Source organism: Chamaea fasciata, unplaced genomic scaffold (genome assembly GCF_029207755.1).
Source record: "Chamaea fasciata isolate MVZ Bird 193981 ecotype frontalis unplaced genomic scaffold, bChaFas1.0.hap1 SCAF_317, whole genome shotgun sequence".
NCBI classification, from domain to species: domain Eukaryota; kingdom Metazoa; phylum Chordata; class Aves; order Passeriformes; family Sylviidae; genus Chamaea; species Chamaea fasciata.
This window is the reverse complement of record NW_027094402.1, coordinates 2,501-25,666: the sequence shown is the minus strand read 5'-3', so window position 1 is coordinate 25,666 and position 23,166 is coordinate 2,501. Positions and strand designations below refer to the sequence as shown.

Sequence of the window (23,166 nt, the reverse complement as noted above, 5' to 3'; positions counted from 1 at the left end):
GCCCCTGGCCGAGGAGCCGCGGCAGCCCCGGGGCCGTGTCCGTGCCAGCCCCGAGCCCGGCCCCGGGCCCTGCGTTTGGCCGCCGCTGCCACGGGCGGGGCCCCCGCAGGCACAGCTCCTCCCTGCACATCATCCCAGGGCTGCTGGCCCCGCTGGGGCTGCCGGCCTCCTTCCTCCCTGCGCCTCCGGGCACCCGGGACACCTGCAGGAAACCCCGAGGGACACTGCAGGCGGCACGGGGGGGCACCGAGGCCTCCGGCCAGAAAAGCAGCCCCGGCCTCAGCAGCTGCCATCATTTTGGCCCGGCAACACTCACCTGCAGGAAACGCCCCTGTGCGGGTGGGACCGGCCCTGCCTCTCTGCAGAGCTTTGGCCGTGGAAGAAGGGAAGCCTCAGGACTTGTCCTGCTCCTTTCCGCCCGGAAAGAGACTTTGTGTGAGTACTTTTACGGCAGCTGCTGGGTAAATCCTGGAAAGGACAGGAAATCAGCGTCACGGGAAGAGCTTTGTGCTGTCGTGAGCTGCCAGCCACTTCTGCCCTCGAGCCATTCCAGGGGCTGGTGTGTGAAGCAGCTTTGGCAGAGAAGGCGGCACTGCACTTACCTTAGTGGGGCCAAGCGTTGCCATCCTATGGAGGTCCATCCCCATAATGCAGAGATTGGTTCAGCTGCTTGGAGCAGAGTCCGGGTAATGCCAAGGTGCTGAGTTCGATTCTCAAACGGTCCGTCCGCTTGAGAGTCAGATTTTAGGATCCCTCTCAGCCTCAGTATATCCTGTGACCTGGAAATAAGAGGAAAATTCTCGGCTGAGTTTTAATAAAACAGCTTTTGCCATTGCAGGGTGTGAGCTGCACTCGGCGATTTTCGGCCGCGACGAGCCCCACGAGCCTTCCGCCCTTCCTTGCCGCCATCTTGGTTGCGTCTGAGGCCACTTCCGGTCCCGCCGGCATCTTTTTTGCGGCTCGACATAGGCCCCGGCAGGTGTTTACACAGACGCCTGACTAAATCCACGAATTTAAAAGCAAACGCGGCGCGGCTGAGCACACGGCCGGTGTCCCCACACCTGGAGACGCCGCGGAAAATTGCGCCCGGGCGGCGCCGTAGTCGGGGTTTTTGTGCAGGCATCTGGGTAAACGCCTATAGGGTCCTTATTTTTTCCCGCCCTTTTGGCCGCCCTTTTTGGAAGGTCGGGTGCCTCGCGCCTGGGCGCCATTTTGTGAGGGGCGTCGCGTGACTTCCGCTTTTCATTGCCGCCATCTTTGTTGTGGCTGAGGCCACTTCCGTCCCGGTCGCCATGTTCTTTGCGGCTCGGCATAGGCCCCCGGCAGGTGTTTACACAGACGCCTGACTAAATCCACGAATTTAAAAGCAAACGCGGCGCGGCTGAGCACACAGCCCGTGTCCCCACACCTGGAGACGCCGCGGAAAATTGCGCCCCGGCGGCGCCGTAGTCGGGGTTTTTGTGCAGGCATCTGGGTAAACGCCTATAGGGTCCTTATTTTTTCCCGCCCTTTTGGCCGCCCTTTTTGGAAGGTCGGGCGCCTCGCGCTTGGGCGCCATTTTGTGAGAGGCGTCGCGTGACTTCCGCTTTTCATTGCCGCCATCTTTGTTGTGGCTGAGGCCACTTCCGTCCCGGCCGCCATGTTCTTTGCGGCTCGGCATAGGCCCCCGGCAGGTGTTTACACAGACGCCTGACTAAATCCACGAATTCGAACGCAATCGCGGCGCGACTCAGCACACGGCCCGTGTCGGCACACCTGGAAACGCCGCGGAAAATTGCGTCCCGGCGGCGCCGTAGTCGGGGTTTCGTGCAGGCGTCTGGGTAAACGCCTATAGGGTCCTCATTTTTTCCCGCCCTTTTGGCCGCCAATTTTGGAAGGTCAGCCGCCTCCCGCCTCGGCGCCATTTTGTGAGGGGCGTCGCGTGACTTCCGCTTCTGCTTGCCGCCATCTTTGTTGCGGCTGAGGCCACTTCCGTCCCGGCCGCCATGTTCTTTGCGGCTCGGCATAGGCCCCCGGCAGGTGTTTACACAGACGCCTGACTAAATCCACGAATCCGAACGCGGACGCGGCGCGACTGAGCACACGGCCGGTGTCCGCACACCTGGAAACGCCGCGGAAAATTGCGCGCGGGCGGCGCCGTAGTCGGGGTTTTTGTGCAGGCATCTGACTAAACGCCTATAGGGTCCTTATTTTTCCCCGCCCTTTTGGCCGCCTTTTTTAGAAGGTCAGGCGCCTCGCTTCTTGCCGCCATCTTGGTAGTGGAACCCACTAAAATGCCCCCTCGGCTGCTCGCACAAGCGCCTGACTCAATGGACTGCCGCCCGCGGCGCCGCTGCGCCCCCATCCCGTGTCCGCACACCCGCAAACGCCGCGGAAAATCGCGCCCGGACGGCTTCGGGGTCCGGGTGGCGCGCGCAGGCAGCCGGCTGCCACGCGCCCGGGCTCCTTGCCTTTTTCCCTCCCTTTCGGCCCCGAGCTGCGGGCGGGCGGGCGGCAGCGCCGCCCCCGAGCTCACAGTGCGGGGCTGCCACGCGCGTCGGGGACGGGCGGGGGGGACAGCTGCACTACCGCTCTTTGCCCACACGGTGGCAGCATTGCCGCACAGATCAGGCGGGACGGGCACGGGGGACAGCTGCAGTACCGCTCTTTGCCCACAGGGTGGCAGCATTGCCGCACAGATCAGGCGGGACGGGCGGGACGGGACAGCTGCACTACCGCTCTTTGCCCACAGGGTGGCAGCATTGCCGCACAGATCAGGCGGGACGGGCGGGGGGGGGGACAGCTGCACTACCGCTCTTTGCCCACAGGGTGGCAGCATTGCCGCACGGCTCCCCATAAATCCTCCCAAAAAATCCCCCCAAAAATCCTCCAAAAAATCCCCCAAATATCCTCCTAAAAATCCCCAAAAACTTCCCCAAAATCCCCCCCAAAATTCCCCAAAATTTCCTCCCAAAAATCCACCACAAAATCCACGAAATCCCCACAAAAATCCTCCCAAATATTTCTGCAAAATTCCCCAAATATCCACAAAAAATCCTCTCAAAAATCCCCAAAAATCGCCCCAAAAATCCCCGAAAATATCCTCCCAAAAATCCCCCCCAAAATCCCCCAAAAATCCCCCCCAAAATTCTCCAAACATGCTGCAAAATATCATCCAAAAATTAAAAAAAAATCCTCCCCCAAATTCCCCCTAAATCCCCCAAGAATCCCCCCAAAATCCTCCCTAAAAATCCACAGAAAGATCCTCGAAAAACACCGCCCGGGAATCCCCAAAAATATCCCCAAATTCGCCCCAAAAATCCAATCAAAATCCCCCAAAAATCCTCCCCAAAAAATTCCTAAAAATCCCCCTAAAAATCTCGCTAAAATTCCCCAAAATTCCCCCCAAAAATCCTCCAAAAATCCCCCCCAAAAATCCTCCAAAAAATCCCGCCAGGTTCCCCCAAAAATCCTCCCAAAAACCTCCCAAAATTACACCAAAAATGCCCCCAAAAATCCCCCCAAAATCCTGCCAAAACTCCCCCAAAAATCCCCGACAAATCCCCCTAAAATCCATAAAAATCCCCCCAAAAATCCCCAAAAAAATCCTCCCAAAATTCCTGCAAAATTCCCCAAATATCCACAAAAAATCATCCCAAAAATTGCCCCTAAAATCATCAAAAAATCTCGCAAAATTCCCCAAAAATCCTCCCAAAAATCCCGCAAAACCCCCCCAACATCTCCCCGAAAAAGCCTCCAAAAATCCACAAACATACCTCCACACTCCCACAAACTCCCCCCAAAAATCCCCGAAGAAATTCCCCTATAATCCAGAAAAATGCCCCCAAATCCTGTCGTTTTCTTCAATCCGTGTTTATTTGGTCACATTTGAAATGATGGTTCAAACCAGACGAATTCCTTCCCCTAACACATCACAAACACAGGTCATTAGAATTCAAGGAGCCTGGTTTCCTAAGGGGTCCAATTCCCATCTCCATTCCAATCCCATTGGCGTATTTTCTCTTTCTCCCTGTCTGCTGTATGTCTGCTGGGGGGGCCGGGGGGTCGTGGGGGCTTTATTTGGTGGGGTTTTTCCGTTCGCTTCCCCTAAGCCCAACCCAAAATTCAACAAAAGCAGCTCTGCCCTCGGCAAGGCAGGAAAGAACCAGCCCCGTGTGTCCAAGGAACAGCAATCAGGCCGGCATTCAGCTTTTAATGGCATTCATGGAACTGAAAACGCAGCGAATTGAACTTCACAAAGAGATGAATCCTGGCAATTAAACAAACACTTGGCAAGTTTTCCTGGGAATTCCCAAAACTCTGCGGACACGGTGCTGAACAATTCCTCATTTACTAACGTGAATTGGGTCCCTTTCCTTGGAAATGTGCCCCACCACGTCCAAAACTTCCAGTTCGGATGGAAAATTGGCACTGGCTAGAAACGTTCCCTTCCTAAAATCAGAGAGAGGAAAACCATCAAATAAAAGGAAGGAATAACACCTACATCCCAGCTTGCCTGAAGACAAGCTCAGCAATTTCTAACGTGGAAAACTTTCCCGACAGCCAGGAAACCGGTGGGGTTCGTGGAACGACGATTTCAAATCTGCTGCCTCTGCTCTCATTTTCAAGGGAAGGGAGAATTTAAAAGGTCAAGCCACTCCTATCCCATAGGAATGGACCGAATAATCCCTCTATTTTGTGGGAGTAACAATGCAAAGAAACTCCAATCTTACTTGGATTTGACACCGGAAACCCTCAGCAGAGTTGGCAAGTTTCAGTGGAACAAAAGAGCCACAATTCCTGCAATAACCAAAATTCACCTTGGCAAAAAGAGGAGGAGGAGGAGGAGGAGGAGGAGGAGGAGGAGGAGGAGGAGACCAGGAACACACTCCGGCTGACAGCAAGGATTTCTTGGAAAAGGCAGGAAATCAAAGGGACAGTCTGTGTCCAGTTCTGGCCAGGTAATTACCCAGGAGTCAGAGAGAAAAGTGGGAACCTTGGACTGGGATGAGGCCTTCCAGGGGCTTCACTTCCTACTGGCTCTCTCCTCTTTTTGCCAACTCCCTGCAAGAGGAAAAACAACAGGAGTCAAGTTCAAACACAGACAGGATGTGCTGGCTTCAGGCAGACTGCAGTGCACCTCGCAGGAATCACTGAAAGGCATGAAAGGAACCAAGGGAAATTAAAGAAGAGCTGCCACCTCCAAGGGCTCTCCAAGGCAGGCTCAGAACCCTTACCAACGATTGGCTTTAATAAAGCAACTCACACAAAGTCACCAACACCACACGGACACAGCACCGTTCTTTTGGAGTGGAGTTCTAGAGAAATGCGGAAGAACGGAAAAGCCTTCCTAAACCCGGAAACTCCTTGAAGAGATAGACGGGGCACAGCTGCTGACAGAGCCTTGGGATTCAGGGGGAAAACCCCAAGTTTTCAGTCTTTAGCATCTTCCACTCTGCCATCGTTGACAGCAAACACGGCTTCAGCCTCAGGGAGACGCGGAGAACTCCGAGATTTTGCAGATCCTGCTCTCACCTCTCGCCCCATATTTTTCCTTTCTTCCAAAACAATGACAACAAGAAAAGTCAACTATTGCAGTTTTGCTTGCTTGATGTGTTTTCTGGTTTTACTTACACGTGACTTTCAGATCCCCATCCACACTCAGAATCATTCAAACCTTCGAGCACAGAGCCTCCAGGCACCGCTTATTTCTTCTGAGATTTGATTCAAGAAGACCATTTTTCAGAACCTGACATGAGATTGGCAACTAAGTTTCATTTTACAGCTCTTCCCCTTTTTAAACTGTGTTTCCTCAAAGCTTCCCAATTGTGCTAAGCTTAGAATTCACCCCAAGGAAGACCTGAAAAATGCCTTGCCATTTCCTTTCCTCCTCCCTCAAGCCCCATCAGGCTGGCAGAAGGCATTAGTACTGTTTCCAGAGCAGTTGGCCTCACTTGTACTGTTGGTCTGTAATGGCTGCAACAAAATACGCCCTCCTGGAAGCAGTTCAGCACTTACTGATCACTCCTTTGTTTTGGCACTTCCCAGCCAGGGCCTGCGGGGCCTCCTGCAGATGCAGGTCTTCGCTGACAAGGCTCCACTTGTGCAGCAGGAGCAGCAGGAGCAGCAGGAGCAGCAGGAGCAGCAGCAGGAGCAGCAGGAGCAGCAGCAGGATCAGCAGGATCAGCAGGAGCAGCAGGAGCAGCAGGAGCAGCAGGAGCAGCAGGAGCAGCAGCAGGAGCAGCAGGAGGAGCAGCAGGAGCAGCAGCAGGAGCAGCAGGAGCACCAGGAGCAGCAGGAGCAGCAGGAGCAGCAGGAGCAGCAGCAAGAGCAGCAAGAGCAGCAAGAGCAGCAGGAGCAGCAGGAGCAGCAGGAGCAGCAGGAGCAGCAGCAGGAGCAGGAGCAGCAGGAGCAGCAGGAGCAGCAGGAGCAGCAGGAGCAGCAGGAGCAGCAGGAGCAGCAGCAGGAGCAGGAGCAGCAGGAGCAGCAGGAGCAGCAGGAGCAGCAGCTCCCTGCTGGAGAGGACGCTGTCGTTCACCTCATCCCCCTAAAAGCCTCAGCAGCAACAGCACGGTGTTCCTGCACAGAGCTGAGGGGGCCGAAGAACTCGGTCAGCCTGGCCAGATCTACGTTAGTCCTGCCAAGAGGAAACACAAGTGCCACGTGTTTTCCTGCGTGCTAATTAATGAGTACAGTTTCTAAGCCTTACTGTGGCAAGGGCCAGAAATGAAGGACCTAGGACTTGACAGCAGCTGTGCATCACACTTTAGTTTCTTTCCCCATGTCTTCAAACACCTAAATCCTCCTGTCAGAGAAATCTCGTCCAAATTCACTACTCGACACGCAAACTGAAGGCGAAAAAAGCCATTCATCAACCAGAGACAAAGAAATCCTCCTGGCCTTAATAAAGGTCAAACTGGACAGAGGATGAAATGCAAACTGACCAAAACAAAAAACAAAACAAAGACTTACCCAATATGTTTGATGAAGGGGGCCAAAACATACAGAAACTCATTTACAAGCTGAATAGGGAGGAGGGATTGATTCTTGTTTTGTCTCTTCTCCTGGGATTGATTCTTGTTTTGTCTCTTTTCTTAGCCACAGAGTATGGAGTAAGGAAGTCATCTGACTGATCCCCTTGCTTTTCAGAAACCTGAGAAACAAAACAAAACAAAACGAAATTAACAAGCCCAACGAAACCAACCAACCAACAAGAAAACAAAACAGAGAACCACTTTGGGAAGGCAGATCCTCGCCGGCAGCTGGTCCATCACCTACACAGGGGACCCTATTCCAGGGCACTTTTGGGGCACCTGCCTGCGCCTGTCAGGGCGCTCTGCGCAGAAGAGATTTCTGCCGGATGCAAACGTACCTGAGGGAGAGGCAAGGGGGGAGGAATGTTCTAGACAGCTCAAAGCCATTGCTGTGCCACTTCCCGTGCGGCAGGTCCCGTGACAGGACGGGATCTGAGGCTGTTTGAAACTCAAAAGGTAGAGACACCGATTCCAGGTGCCAGTTGGCTTTCTCAGTTTTTCCAGCAAGTGTTTTCCAAATCACGAAGCCCCCCCAGCATCATCCCCCTCCTATCACAACCTGAAAGCATCTCGATTCTGTTTTCGAAACCCCAAGGGACACCTCAGAGTTCAGCGAGTTCTGCCCGTCCGGCCCTCGGTGCCCCCGCCTCCCTGCCTGTCACCCTTGTTTTCATACTCACTCACACAGTTATTCTACCGTGGGCAGCAAAATTGTTCCCGTTTCTCCTGTACTTCTCTGCTCACCTTTGCTCTCAGCTGTGCGGGACCCACGGGAGGAGGCCGTGATCCCGGATCAGCTCACAGGCAGCTTTGCTGGCACGGGCAGCGCTTTGGAATATCTCCAGAATACCGCTCTGAAACAGAAAATAGGACCTGTTCTTCTACGGTCAAGATCGAACGATCTAACTCAGAATTAGCAATCGGACCGGCATCTGAGCAGCTTCAAGGTGACACGAACACCAGCTGCTCTCAGCGACTCCAGGGAAGGAAAGACGCTCTCCGTTCAAAGCTACTCTCACGAGGAGTCTTCAGGCAGTGAGAGGATTTTGTTCTTTTGTCCAAGGTTTCGATACCCGAACCGCTCAGGGCGGACGCTGCCGAAGCCGAGAGCTCCCGGCACGTGAGCTTCCCTCCCGCTGAAGCGCAGTTCAGGTAACAAACGTGCTGCCTGTGGATGGAGACCCCCAAAAGAGAAAAGGCCCTGACAGCAGGCACAAAGGCACGGTGCCCACGTGAGGCTCCGTGATGGCAGCAACCTGTTCCAGTTTCAGGGGACAAGGCTGCGACCGGTTTGGACACAAGCAATTATCTCCCCCTCCACACGGACACAAAATCAACAAGGAACAGGTTTTCAAGAAGGCAAAGGCAGAGTCAGCTGCTCCTTTTTGCTTTGGCCTTGAGATCTCAAAGCCATGCAGACTTCTGTACTTTGGGGTTTTTTGGTGCTTTCTTTCCAAATTCTTACCTGGGAGCCCTCATCACACAAGAGACTGTTGAAAAGGAGAGAATGACCTCGAAAATCCTCTGGCAGTCATAAAGCCCACAGCAACGTTTGCCACGAAGCCCTTCCCCAGGACATCTGAGGATCCACTCGCAGGCTCTGCTTTGTACTGGAAGGCACAGAAATACCATCATCAGACATTTAGACGTTGCCAAAGAATACCTGCTCCTAAGAGCACAAAACTCTGGTTCCCTGGGAGTGCCAGCTCAGGCCTGACCACAGCTTCTTCTGGACCTGTCCATTTCCATTCCTATCGAATTTCATCCCTAACATCCATCAGGAACAGTCAGCCTGCAGCCCAAACATGCAGTGCAAATGGAATCGTAGAGGTTGCCGTTCCCAAGACACTTCAGTGCGACTCTAACATTACTAATCGAAACTCAGAGATGAATGTCAGCTCGCTGGGGCAGAACATTCTGTTTGTCGTGCTCGCAGAGCAATACGCAGCGCAAGTCGTTGCGCCTTAGCACTAAAAACCAACGCAGTCCCCACAGACATGGCAGTTTTAACCCCAAGAGGAAACAAAAGAAAGATGCCTCTAATTAACCACCCACGGGAGAATGAGAGTTCATTGTATTTTTATGGCTTTTTTCTATACATTTCTCAAGAATTCCTGGATCGAGAAAGCGGGACTCTTACCTCCAAATCAATACTGAAGAAAAGCTGGAAAAAACTGGTACTTTCCTCAGGTCCGAGTACTGATGTGACGGAAGGAATCTGTCTCCCTTGAGGTACATGTGCTCCTCTGTGAAGAGAAAAAGGTGGGGCATCGTGGAGGAGGACAACCTTCCCAATCCACAAGCACGGACAATAATGAATGGAAGCTGTACTGTGCAGTGTTCCAAGCTGGGAGAACAGCGCAGGAACTGCAGAAGGCCTTTGCTCTGAGGCTCAGCGTGTTGCTGGCCACCCCTCCCCTTCTCTTCCCCAGAATGAAAAGCTCAGTCAAGAGTGTCTGAGCACAAAGCAGGTGGGGAGATCACCATTCCCCAGGGCTCTGCTTTTCACCCCAGCAGTGACACACGCAGGAAGTTCCAGTACCTGGCTTCAGGATCTGCTGTGCCACACGAGCAGGGTCAGGGAGAAGGTGAACCTGAGGTGTGGCCGCCTGATTCCATTCTGCACCGCATCCCAGAGACACAGCAACTGCAAGAGCCCAGGGAGAAAAGCCTGAACTACAGCCCAGATGAACACAACAGGAGCATGGATACATGAACCAGCTTCTGGGACATTTCATAGGCCAGGCAGGTCAAATATCAGTTCTCTCAGGATTTCCGTTCCTACAAGCAAAATTCCCAAGAATTTCTAAAACACATTTCCCACTTTCTCTGTCCATGGATTGTAACAGGTGGCAACACAAAGCAGTAGAGGAGAAACAAGGGAGAGAGGATGGAAATCTTCTTTTAGCTGTCTCACCACGTGCATGCAGGTGGATGAGCGAGGCAACACCTCTCCCAGACACGTCCATGAGCTACAAGCTCTCACCTGCCAAACTGGCAACCGAGCTGAGCCTTACCTGGCTCATCTCTCGAAAGCAAGCCCCTTCCAGATGGGGTCATAAGGAAGCCAGCCGCTCTCATGTTGGAATCATGGCTGCTTAGGGCAGCTACCGTAAGACCCAGGGCGAGGAAACGGCCTCCCGTGATCCCAGGGCAAATCAGGCCAAATATTGGGAAGTCTGATGGTGGGAGGGCTGTCCAGCCCTGGCACAGCTGCCCAGGGCAGTGGTGGAGGCCCCGTCTCTGGAGGGATCAAAAGCTGTGCGGACGTGGCACCTGGGGACATGGGACAGGGTGGCACCGGGGGAATGGTTGGCACTGCCATCTCAGAGGGCTCCTCCGACCTGAAGATTGCCTGGCAAGCCCAGGATGCCAGGAGCCAGCAGCCATTTCTCTTGGATTTCCTGCCTACAGGCATTTTAAGCCTGCTTGGCTTCACAGGTGGTTTTATGCCAAGGGCATTGCCATCATTTCTGATCTTAATTCAAGGTTTGGAAAGCTGATTTTTATGAGAACTGGTCCATTTCTTTTGATAAGCCTTAACTTGAGAGTTTCTCTGCGCACCAAAATCAGGGGGTGAACCCAACGTGGCCCCAAAGGGCTGTGAGATCCCAGCTATCCAAGGCCCAATTCTCTTGGGATTGGTTTCTTGAACCTTTTCAGGGTTCATTTAGCGAACTTAAGGGTTTGGTATAATTTCATGATGAAAACAACCAGAAACCTGTGAAAAAGAAACTGAACGAAAGCCAGCTAAAAGCATCCCCTGCTGATGACTCATTAAAACAACTCGTTCAAAAGGAGGCAGGATTGATTCAATCCTCACAACCCACCTGGCTAAGGTCAGAGTTCTCTGCCCACCGAGGACACAGCATGCAGCAGGGACCTTTCTCCCGCTCTCCAGCACAGGCTGCCTCCCTCCACGGGCAGGGAACTGCAGCCACTCAGGGAACACCGACTTAGTCCTGGGCTGGCAACAGGAGAGGCACAAGGAATATTGTGAAGTCATTCCGATCTCAGCACTGTCCACGCCTGGGAGAAAGTGCTTCCCACACCATTCTTGGAATTGTCTTGTCTGTCCCTTCCAGCTTCGGAAGGTTTTCTGTGGGAGCTGGGATTCTCGGTGCGCTTCAGGAGCCGCAGGTGCCTAAAGCATTCCCCGGGGAACGTGCAGCTTCCCTTGTGCCTTTCAGTTCTTTATCCCAAACAGTCTCCCCAGTGCTCTACAACCTAGAAAGAAAAAAGCCAAAAGAAGGAAAACCAATTCATTCTGACACGACGGAGGCTTGCTTATACCAACACACTTCCAGGCAAAAAACCATTTCTGCCACTCTAACAAATCGACTTGATCTACTGCCTCAACTCGACGGTAAACTATTTAAACATTGCTTTGAAGGTAAACTATTTAAACATTGTTTCAAGAATTCCAGGTTTGGAAATCTCAGCCAGTGCTCAGCTTGGCTACTTCAAGGACATCCCCACCCAGGGCACCCAGCGCTCCCGGTCCCAAACACCACATTCGCCACAAAGCCCATGAAAACCTTGCACGCACAGACGGCACAAGGTTGCTGCGCGTCCTCTCCGGCGGCGGCAGCGGCTCCCGGGGACGTGACCAGCAGAGCCCGCTCCCAGCTGGCTCAGCCCGGACTCGGTGCAGCCCTCAGCCAGAGCTGCGGGGAGCTGACACCGTCCCCGGGAAGCCCTGCCCGGACAACCGGGGCGTCCTCCCCGCCGCCCCCGCCGAAAGCCCCGCGCTTACCTCCGCCGCGCTGAGCTTTGAGTCAGAGAGCAGCCGCCTCCTGCTGCCGGCTGCGGGACGGGCACGGCTCGGGCCGGCTCGGCCGACTTCTTCTGCCCTAAGGCTTTTGTATTTCCCTCCATTTCCCCGGGCCGGAGGGCCGCGGGGGTGGCGTGTGGGCGCGGCGGAGAGCGGCGGGAACGTGCGGAGCGAGACGGGCGGCCGGCACGGCGGGCGAGGCGGGACCTCGGCAGAGAGAGGCGCCGCCGCCGCTGCCTGCCGGCGCGGGCCCGGCTCCCGCCCGCCCGCCCGCGGCGCCGCCGAGCCCACAGCCCGTGGCCGCGCACCCGGACACGCCGCGGAAAATCGCGGCCGGGCGGCGCCGTGGTCAGGGCAGGGCGAAGGCAGCCGGGCAGGCGCCCCCTCCCACCCCGTCCTTGCCGTTTTCCCGCTCTTTTTGCCGCCGTCTTTGGAAGGTCAAGCGCGTCGCGCCGAGCCGCCAGCTTGGGAGGGGAAGGACGCGACTTCCGCCCTTCCTCGCCGCCATGTTGGTTGAGGGTGAAGCCACTTCCTGTCGGTCCGCCATCTTTCGTGTTGGCACTGGTCAGGCCCCCCGCGCCGGCTGCTCACCCAGTCACCTGAGTGAATAAAAAACCCGAACCCGCCCGCGGCGCCGCTGCGCCCCCATCCCGCGTCCGCACACCCGCAAACGCCGCGGAAAATCGCGCCCGGACGGCTCCGGGGTCCGGGTGGCGCGCGCAGGCAGCCGGCTGCCACGCGCCCGGGCTCCTTGCCTTTTTCCCTCCCTTTTGGCCCCGCCGGCCCCGAGCTCACAGTGCGGGGCTGCCACGCGCCTCGGGGACGGGCACGGGGGACAGCTGCAGTACCGCTGTTTGCCCACACGGTGGCAGCATTGCCGCACAGATCAGGCGGGACGGGCGGGAGGGACAGCTGCACTACCGCTCTTTGCCCACACGGTGGCAGCATTGCCGCACAGATCAGGCGGGACGGGCGGAGGGGGACAGCTGCACTACCGCTCTCTGCCCACAGGGTGGCAGCACTGCCGCGCGGCGGCGCGGAGCGGAGCCATAAACGAACGTGCCCAGAAATGCCCTTCCGAACAGCCTCCGGAATAAATGGCCCAAAAGACCCCCGAGCACACCTGCGAGAGCCCTGCCAGCAACCAGACCGAAACAAAAAAGCCTTTCGTTCAGGCTCTATTCCAAAAATCCCCCCGAATCCCCCCAAATTTACACAAATATCCCCCAAAATTCCCCCTAAAATCCCCCCAAACTCCCCCAAATACCAACAATTCCCCCCCAAATCCCCCCGATTCCCCCCTAAAAATCCTCCCAAAAATCCCCCAAAATCCCCCCAACATTGCCCCAAAATCCACCCAAAATTCCCCAGAAATGCCCCAAAATCCCCCCCCAAAATTCCTGCAAATTTCCCCAAATATCCTCCAAACATCCTCCTAAAAATCCCCCCAAAAATGCCACCAAAACTTCCCCAAATACGCCTTCCAAAATCCACAAAAAATCCCGCAAAAATCTCCCAAAATCCCCCCCCCCAAACTCCCCTAAGTTCCTCCCCGAAATCCCCTAAAAATCCACAAAAAATCCCAAAAAAATCCCCGAAAAACTCCTCACAAAAATCCCAAAAAAATCCTCACAAAAATCCCGCCAAAAATCCAATCAAACCCCCACAAAATCCCCCCAAAATCCTGAAAAAATATATCCGAAAATCGCCCCCAAAATCCAGTCAAAATCCCCCCCAAAATCCCGACAAATATCCCCACAAAAAACCCCAAACACTCCCCAAAAATATCCCCAAAAATCGCCCAAAAAATCCCATCAAAATCCCCTTAAAACTCCACGGAAAAATCCCCGAAAAAATCGCCCCCAAATCACCCCAAATTTCCCCTGAAAATCCCCCCCCCAAATGCCCCCATAATCGCCCTAATAATTACATAAAAATACACCCCAAATATCCTCCAAAAGCCCCAAAAAGTCCCCGCAAAAATGCGCCCAAAAATCTCCCAAAATTATTAAAAAATCCACAAAAAATCTCGCAAAATCCCCCCAAAAATCTTCCAAAAAATTCCCCAAAATTCCCCCCAAAACAGCCCTCAAAATCCCCCAAAAAATCCTCTCAAAAATCCCTCAAAATTTCCTCCCAAAAATCCACCCCAAAATCCACGAAATCCCCATAAAGGTCCTCCCAAAAATACCCAAAAATCGCCCCAAAAATTCTCCCCAAAATTCCCCCAAAATCAAAAAAAAATCCCTCCAAAAATCCACGAAAATATCCTCCCAAAAATCCCCTCCAAAATCCCCAAAAAATCCCCCCCAAAATTCCCCATACATGCCACAAAATATCCTCCAAAAATCAAAAAAAATCCCCTCCAAAATTCCCCCTGAATCCCCCCAAAATCCCCCCAAAATCCTCCCCAAAAATCAACGGGAAAATCCCCGAAAAACACCCCCCCGGAACCGCCAAAAATATCCTCAAATTCGCCCCAAAAATCCAATCAAAACCCCCCAAAAATCCTCCAAAAAAAATTCCTAAAAATCCCCCTAAAAATCTCCCCCCAAATTCCCCAAAATTCCCCCAAAACACCTCTAAAAATCCTCCCAAAAATCCCCGAAAAAATCCCCCCCCAAAATCCCCCCAAAAATCCATTCAAATTCCCCCCAAAAATCCCCCCAAATATGCCCCCAAAATCCCCCCAAAAATCATCAAAAAATCCACAAAAAATCTCGCAAAATACCCCCAAATGTCGTCCAAAAACTCCCCCAAAATCCCCAAAAATATCCCCAAAAATCGCCCCAAAAAACCCACCAAAAATCCTTTCAAATTCCCCAAAAAAATCCCCCCAAGTATGTCCCCAAAATCCCGCCAAATCCCCCCAAAAATTCCTGCAAAATTCCCCACATATCCTCCAAAAAATCCCCCCAAAATAATAAAAAAATCCACAAAAAATCTCGCAAAATCCCCCCAAAAAATCGTCCCAAAAATTCCCCAAAAATATCCCCAAAAATCGCCCCAAAAATCCCTCTGAAAATTCATCCAAATATACCCCCCAAATCCTCCCCAAAATTCCCCCAAAAAATCCACCCCAAAATCCACGAAATCCCCACAAAAAATCCGCCCAAAAATCCTCCCAAAAAATCCCTAAAAATCTCCCTAAAAATCTCCCCCAAAATTCCCCGAAATTCCCCAAAAACACCTCTAAAAATCCTCCCAAAAATCCCCGAAAAAATCCCCCCCCAAATTTTCACCAAAAATCCCCCCAAATTCCCCCAACCCCCCCTAATTATGGCCCCAAAATCCCCCCAAAAATCCCCCCAAATCCCCCCAAATATTCCTGAAAAATTCCCCAAATATCCTCCAAAAAATCCCCCCAAAATCATCAAAAAATCCACAAAAAATCTCGCAAAATCTCCCCCAAATATCCCCCAAAATATCCCCCAAAATATCCCCCTAAATCGCCCCAAAAATCCCTCTAAAAATTGATCCAAAAATACCCCCAAAATCCCCCCCCAAATTCCCCCCAAAAATCCCATCAAAAAACCCGCAAAATCCAACCAAAAATCCCCCAAAATATCCCCAAAAATCGCCCCAAAAATCCAATCCAAATCCCCCCAAAATCCTCCTAAAAAATCCCCAAAATCCCCCCCAAAAATCCCCCCAAAAATCCTCCCAAAAATCCACAAAATCCCCGCAAAAATCCAATCAAAAACCCCCCAAAAATCCTCCCAAAATCCCCCCAAAATCAGCAAAAAAAACCACAAAAAATCCCGCAAAATCCCCCAAAAATCCTCCAAACATTTCCCCAAAATTCCCCATAAATCCCAAAAGAATCCCCCTCAAAATTCCCCCCCCAAACACCTCCAAAAATCCCCCCTAAAACTCCCCAAAATCTCCCCAAATCCTCCAAATATTCCACAAAACTGCCCCCAAAAAACCCGCAAAAATCCCTCCCAAAAATACCCGAAAAACTCCCCCTAAAGTCCATGAAATTCCCCCCAACAATCCCGCCAAAATGCCCCACAAAATTTATTCAAACATCTCCCAAAATCCCCCAAAAATTCCTGCAAAATCCCGCACATATCCTCCAAAAATCCTCCCAAAAATCCCCAAAAAATCTCCCCAAAAACACCTCTAAAATTCCCCGAAAATTCCCCAAAATCTCCCCAAATCCCCCCAATATTCCACAAAAATCCCCCCCAAAATCCCGCAAAACCCCATCAAAAATCTCCCCGAAAAATCCATCCAAAATTCCACAATGGTACCTCCACAACCCCACAACATCTCCCCAAAAATCCCCCCAAATCCCCCCAACCCCCCCGAAAAATCCCCCTAAAATCCATAAAGATCTCCCCAAAATGCCACCAAAATGCCCCCCAAATTCCCTAAAAATCCCCCAAAATCCCCCCAAGTCCTCCCCAAAATTCCCCATAAATCCCCCAAAATCCTCCAAAAAATCCCCCAAATCTCCTCCAAAAATCCTCCCAAAAATATCCCCGAAAATCGCCCCAAAAATCCTCCCAAATATTCTTCAAAATCCCCCCCCAAATTCCCCAAAATTTCCTCCCAGAAATCCACCCCAAAATCCACGAAATCCCCACAAAAATCATCCCAAAAATGCCCCCAAAAATTCCTGCAAAATTCCCCAAATATCCACAAAAAATCCTCCCAAATATCCCCAAAAATCGCCCCAAAAATGCTCCCAAAAATTCCCCCCAAATCCAAAAAAAATCCCTCCAAAAATCCCCGAAAATATCCTCCCAAAAATCCCCTCCAAAATCCCCAAAAAATCCCCCCCCAAAATTCCCCAAACATGCCGCAAAATATCCTCCAAAAATAAAAAAAAATCCCCCCCAAAATTCCCCCTGAATCCCCCAAAAATCCCCCCAAAATCCTCCCCAAAAATCCACGGGAAAATCCCCGAAAAACACCCCCCCCGGAATCCCCAAAAATATCCCCAAATTCGCCCCAAAACTCCAATCAAAATCCTCCAAAAATCCTCCCCAAAAATTCCCAAAAATCCCCCCCCCAAAAATCCCCCCAAAAATCCATTCAAAATCCCCAAAAAAATCCCCCCAAATCCCCCCAAAAATTACTGCAAAATTCCCCAAATATCCTCCAAAAAACTCCCCCAAAATCATCAAAAAATCCACAAAAAATATCGCAAAATGCCCCCGAAAATCCTCCAAGAAATCCCCCCAAATCCCCAAGAATATCCCCAAAAATCCTCCCCAAAACTCCACGGAAAGTTCTCCGAAAAACTTCCTCCCGGAATCCCCAAAAATATCCCCAAATTCGCCCCAAAAATCCAATCAATATCCCCCAAAAATCCTCCCAAAAAATTCCTAAAAATCCCCCTAAAAATCTCCCCCAAAATTCCCCCCCAAAACACCTCCAAAAATTACAGCAAAAATCCCCCCCTAAAATCCCGCCAGATTCCCCAAAAAATCCTCCCAAACCCCTCCCCAAAATTACACCAAAAATGCCCCCGAAATTCCCCCCAAAATCCCCCAAAAAACTCCTGCAAAATCCCCCAGATACCCTCCAAAAATCCTCTTAAAAATCCTCAAAAAATCTCCCCAAAAACGCCTCTAAAATCCCCCCAAATTCCCCAAAATCTCCCCAAATCCCCCCAAAATTCCACAAAAATCCCCGCAAAAGTCCAGCAAAACCCCACCAAAATCTCCCCGAAAAATCCATCCAAAATTCCACAAATGTACCTCCACAATCCCACAAAATCCCCCCAATAAATCCCCAAAATTCCCCCCAAAAAACCCGAAAAATCCCCCTAAAAGCCATAAAGACCCCCCCAAAATGCCACTAAAATACCCCAAAAAATGCCCCCCAAAATCCCAAAGAACTCCCAGATTTTTTAGGGACCTCTGCACACCCTCTGACTCATTCCATCCCCGAAAAATCCCCCTAAAATCCATAAAAATCCCCCCCAAAATGCCACCAAAATACCCCAAAAAATGCCCCCCAAAATCCCAAAGAACTCCCAGATTTTTTAGGGACCTCTGCACACCCTCTGACTCATTCCCAGACGCTGAAATCCAAAAGAAAGTTCAAAGCCTCCAAAGAAAATTCAAGAGCGCCACCGAAAAAATCCAACCCACTGCCCCGAGCTCCCCAAGGATTGTTTCCATCCCCGCGCTCCCCCCGGGCGCTCCTCTGCGCCCCCAGGGGAGGTGAGTTCGCTGCGGAGCCCTCCCGAGGCGCCGAGCGCCGCCTCCACCCGCAGCAGGAGCCCAGGTCCCGCTTCTTTCCCCCCAAGGCGGCTCCTCGCCTTTCGCCCTCCCTTTGGCCCCGAGCTGCGGGCGGGCGGGCGGGCGGGCGGCAGCGCCGGCCCCGAGCTCACGGCCCGGGGGACAGCTGCGCTACCGCTCTCTGCCCACACGGTGGCAGCACTGCCGCGCGGTAAACGAGCGTGCCCAGGAATGCCCTTCCGAACAGCCTCCGGAATAAATGGCCCAAAAGACCCCCGAGCACACCTGCGAGAGCCCTGCCAGCAACCAGACCGAAACAAAAAAGCCTTTCGTTCAGGCTCTGTTCCAAAAATCCTCCCAAATTCCCCCCAAATTCCACAAATCTCCCCCAAAATTCCCCCTAAAATCCCCCAAAACTCCCCCAAAATCCCAACAATTCCCCCCCAAATCCCCCCGATTCCCCCCCAAAAATCCTCCCAAAAATCCCTCCAAATCCCCCCAACATTCCCCCAAAATCCCCCCCAAACTTCCCAAACCCTCCCCAAATCCCCCAAATATTCTGCAAAAATCCCCCCAAAATCCCCAAAAAAACTCCCCGAAAAGTCCACCCAAAATCAACAAATGTACCTCCACAACCCCCCATATCCCCCCCAAAATCCCTCCCAAAATCCCCGAAAAACTCCCCCGAAAGTCCATAAAATTCCCCCCCAAAATCCCACCAAAATGCCCCCCAAAATTCTTTCAAACATCCCCCAAAATCCCCCAAAAATTCCTGCAAAATCCCCCAAATGTCCTCCAAAAATCCTCCCAAAAATCCCCAGAAATCGCCCCAAAAATGCTTCCCAAAATTCCCCCAAAATCCAAAAAAAATCCCTCCAAAAATCCCCCAAAATATCCTCCCAAAAATACTCCCAAAAATTCCTGCAAAATCCCCCAAATATCCTCCAAAAAATCCCCCCAAAATAATCAAAAAATCCACAAAAAATATCGCAAAATCCCCCCAAAAATCCCCCAAATATCCTCCAAAAATCCTCCTAAAAATCCCCCCAAAAATCTCCCCAAAAACGCCTCTAAAATCCCCCCAAAATTCCCCAAAATCTCCCAAAATCCCCCCAAAATTCCACAAAAATCTCCCCGAAAAATCCACCCAAAATTCCACAATTGTACCTCCACAATCCCACAATATCACCCCAAAAACCCCCCGAATAATCCCCCTAAAATCCATAAAGATCCCCCCCAAAAATGCCACCAAAATGCCCCCAAAATTCCCTAAACATCCCCCCAAATCCCCCCAAAAATGCTCCAAAAAATCCCCCAAATATCCGCCCAAAAATCCTCCCAAAAATCCCCAAAAATATCCCGCAAAATCGCCCCAAAAATCCTCTCAAAAATTCCCCAAAAACCCCCCCGAAATTCCCCAAAATTTCCTCCCAGAAATCCACCCCAAAATCCAGGAAATCCCCACAAAAACCTCCTCAAAAATCCTCCCAAAAATTCCTGCAAAATTCCCCAAATATCCACAAAAAATCCTTCCAAAAATCCCCCCAAAACGCCACAAAAATGCTCCCAAAAATTCCCCCAAAATCCAAAAAAAATCCCTCCAAAAATCCCCGAAAATATCCTCCCAAAAATCCCCTCCAAAATCCCCAAAAAATCCCCCCCCAAATTCCCCAAACATGCCGCAAAATATCCTCCAAAAATAAAAAAAAATCCCCCCCAAAATTCCCCCTGAATCCCCCAAAAATCCCCCCAAAATCCTCCCCAAAATCCACGGGAAAATCCCCGAAAAACACCCCCCCGGAACCGCCAAAAACATCCTCAAATTCGCCCCAAAAATCCAATCAAAACCCCCCAAAAATCCTCCCAAAAAATTCCTGAAAATCCCCCTCAAAATCTCCCCCCAAATTCCCCAAAATTCCCCCAAAACACTTCTAAAAATCCTCCCAAAAATCCCCGAAAAAATCCTCCCAAAAATCCCTCCAAATCCCCCCAACATTCCCCCCAAATTCCCCAAAACTCCCCCAAAATGCCCCCAAAAATTCCTGCAAATTTCCCCAAATATCCTCCAAACATCCTCCTAAAAATCCCCCCAAAAATGCCACCAAAATCCCCCCAAAATCTCCCCAAATCCCCCAAATATTCTGCAAAAATCCCCCCAAAATCCCCAAAAAATCTCCCCGAAAAGTCCACCCAAAATCAACAAATGTACCTCCACAATCCCCCAAAATCCCTCCCAAAATCCCCGAAAAACTCCCCTGAAAGTCCCTAAAATTCCCCCCCAAAATCCCGCCAAAATGCCCCCCAAAATTCTTTCAAACATCCCCCAAAATCCCCCAAAAATTCCTGCAAAATCCCCCAAATGTCCTCCAAAAATCCTCCCAAAAATCCCCAGAAATCGCCCCAAAAATGCTCCCCAAAAATCCCCCAAAATCCAGAAAAATCCCTCCAAAAATCCCCGAAAATATCCTCCCAAAAATACTCCCAAAAATTCCTGCAAAATCCCCCAAATATCCTCCAAAAAATCCCCCCAAAATAATCAAAACATCCACAAAAAATATCGCAAAATCCCCCCAAAAATCCACCAAATATCCTCCAAAAATCCTCCTAAAAATCCCCCAAAAAATCTCCCCAAAAACGCCTCTAAAATCCCCCCAAAATTCCACAAAAATCTCCCCGAAAAATCCACCCAAAATTCCACAATTGTACCTCCACAATCCCACAAAATCACCCCAAAAACCCCCCGAATAATCCCCCTAAAATCCATAAAGATCCCCCCCAAAAATGCCACCAAAATGCCCCCAAAATTCCCTAAACATCCCCCCAAATCCCCCCAAAAATGCTCCAAAAAATCCCCCAAATATCCGCCCAAAAATCCTCCCAAAAATCCCCAAAAATATCCCGCAAAATCGCCCCAAAAATCCTCTCAAAAATTCCCCAAAAACCCCCCCGAAATTCCCCAAAATTTCCTCCCAGAAATCCACCCCAAAATCCAGGAAATCCCCACAAAAACCTCCTCAAAAATCCTCCCAAAAATTCCCCCAAATATCCACAAAAAATCCTTCCAAATATCCCCAAAAATCGCCCCAAAAATGCTCCCAAAAATTCCCCCAAAATCCACAAAAAATCCCTCCAAAAATCCCCGAAAATATCCTCCAAAAAATCCCCTCCAAAATCCCCAAAAAATCCCCCCCCAAATTCCCCAAACATGCCGCAAAATATCCTCCAAAAATAAAAAAAATCCCCCCCAAAATTCCCCCTGAATCCCCCAAAAATCCCCCCAAAATCCTCCCCAAAATCCACGGGAAAATCCCCGAAAAACACCTCCCCGGAACCGCCAAAAATATCCTCAAATTCGCCCCAAAAATCCAATCAAAACCCCCCAAAAAATCCTCCCAAAATATTCCTGAAAATCCCCCTCAAAATCTCCTCCCAAATTCCCCAAAATTCCCCCAAAACACCTCTAAAAATCCTCCCAAAAATCCCCGAAAAAATCCTCCCAAAAATCCCTCCAAATCCCCCAACATTCCCCCCAAATTCCCCAAAACTCCCCAAAATGCCCCCAAAAATTCCTGCAAATTTCCCCAAATATCCTCCAAACATCCTCCTAAAAATCCCCCCAAAAATGCCACCAAAATCCCCCCCAAAATCTCCCCAAATCCCCCAAATATTCTGCAAAAATCCCCCAAAATCCCCAAAAAATCTCCCCGAAAAGTCCACCCAAAATCAACAAATGTACCTCCACAATCCCCCAAATCCCCCCAAAATCCCCCCAAAAATCCCCGAAAAAACTCCCCCGAAAGTCCATAAAATTCCCCCCCAAAATCCCGCCAAAATGCCCCCCCAAAATTCTTTCAAACATCCCCCAAAATCCCCCAAAAATTCCTGCAAAATCCCCCAAATGTCCTCCAAAAATCCTCCCAAAAATCCCCAGAAATCGCCCCAAAAATGCTCCCCCCAAATTCCCCCAAAATCCAAAAAAATCCCTCCAAAAATCCCCGAAAATATCCTCCCAAAAATACTCCCAAAAATTCCTGCAAAATTCCCCAAATATCCTCCAAAAAATCCCCCCAAAATAATCAAAACATCCACAAAAAATATCGCAAAATCCCCCCAAAAATCCACCAAATATCCTCCAAAAATCCTCCTAAAAATCCCCCCAAAAATCTCCCCAAAAACGCCTCTAAAATCCCCCCAAAATTCCCCAAAATCTCCCAAAATCCCCCCAAAATTCCACAAAAATCTCCCCGAAAAATCCACCCAAAATTCCACAATTGTACCTCCACAATCCCACAAAATCACCCCAAAAACCCCCCGAATAATCCCCCTAAAATCCATAAAGATCCCCCCCAAAAGTGCCACCAAAATGCCCCCAAAATTCCCTAAACATCCCCCAAAATCCCCCCAAAAATGCTCCAAAAAATCCCCCAAATATCCGCCCAAAAATCCCGCAAACCCCCCCAACATCTCCCCGAAAAAGCCTCCAAAAATCCACAAACATACCTCCACACTCCCACAAACTCCCCCCAAAAATCCCCGAAGAAATTCCCCTATAATCCAGAAAAATGCCCCCAAATCCTGTCGTTTTCTTCAATCCGTGTTTATTTGGTCACATTTGAAATGATGGTTCAAACCAGACGAATTCCTTCCCCTAACACATCACAAACACAGTTCATTAGAATTCAAGGAGCCTGGGTTTCCTAAGGGGTCCAATTCCCATCTCCATTCCAATCCCATTGGCGTATTTTCTCTTTCTCCCTGTCTGCTGTATGTCTGCTGGGGGGGCCCGGGGGGTCGTGGGGGCTTTATTTGGTGGGGTTTTTCCGTTCGCTTCCCCTAAGCCCAACCCAAAATTCAACAAAAGCAGCTCTGCCCTCGGCAAGGCAGGAAAGAACCAGCCCCGTGTGTCCAAGGAACAGCAATCAGGCCGGCATTCAGCTTTTAATGGCGTTCATGGAACTGAAAACGCAGCGAATTGAACTTCACAAAGAGATGAATCCCGGCAATTAAACAAACACTTGGCAAGTTTTCCTGGGAATTCCCAAAACTCTGCGGACACGGTGCTGAACAATTCCTCATTTACTAACGTGAATTGGGTCCCTTTCCTTGGAAATGTGCCCCACCACGTCCAAAACTTCCAGTTCGGATGGAAAATTGGCACTGGCTAGAAACGTTCCCTTCCTAA

General features: G+C 50.9%; 2 long non-coding RNA genes across 2 annotated transcripts; both read right to left on the bottom strand.

The window, feature by feature from the left end:
- Nucleotides 1–3,813: 3,813 nt before the first annotated feature.
- Nucleotides 3,814–8,026, bottom strand: LOC136305213 (uncharacterized). Its single transcript, XR_010725153.1, has 5 exons — nt 7,972–8,026; nt 7,758–7,867; nt 6,952–7,132; nt 4,949–5,043; nt 3,814–4,431 (listed from the first exon to the last, which is right to left on the bottom strand). It is a non-coding gene; the product is annotated as an uncharacterized lncRNA (long non-coding RNA).
- Nucleotides 8,027–8,296: 270 nt separating this feature from the next.
- On the bottom strand, nt 8,297–11,966 carry LOC136305214 (uncharacterized). The gene is made up of 5 exons (XR_010725154.1): nt 11,770–11,966; nt 10,844–11,240; nt 9,556–9,660; nt 9,154–9,259; nt 8,297–8,623 (listed from the first exon to the last, which is right to left on the bottom strand). It is a non-coding gene; the product is annotated as an uncharacterized lncRNA (long non-coding RNA).
- Nucleotides 11,967–23,166: the final 11,200 nt, after the last annotated feature.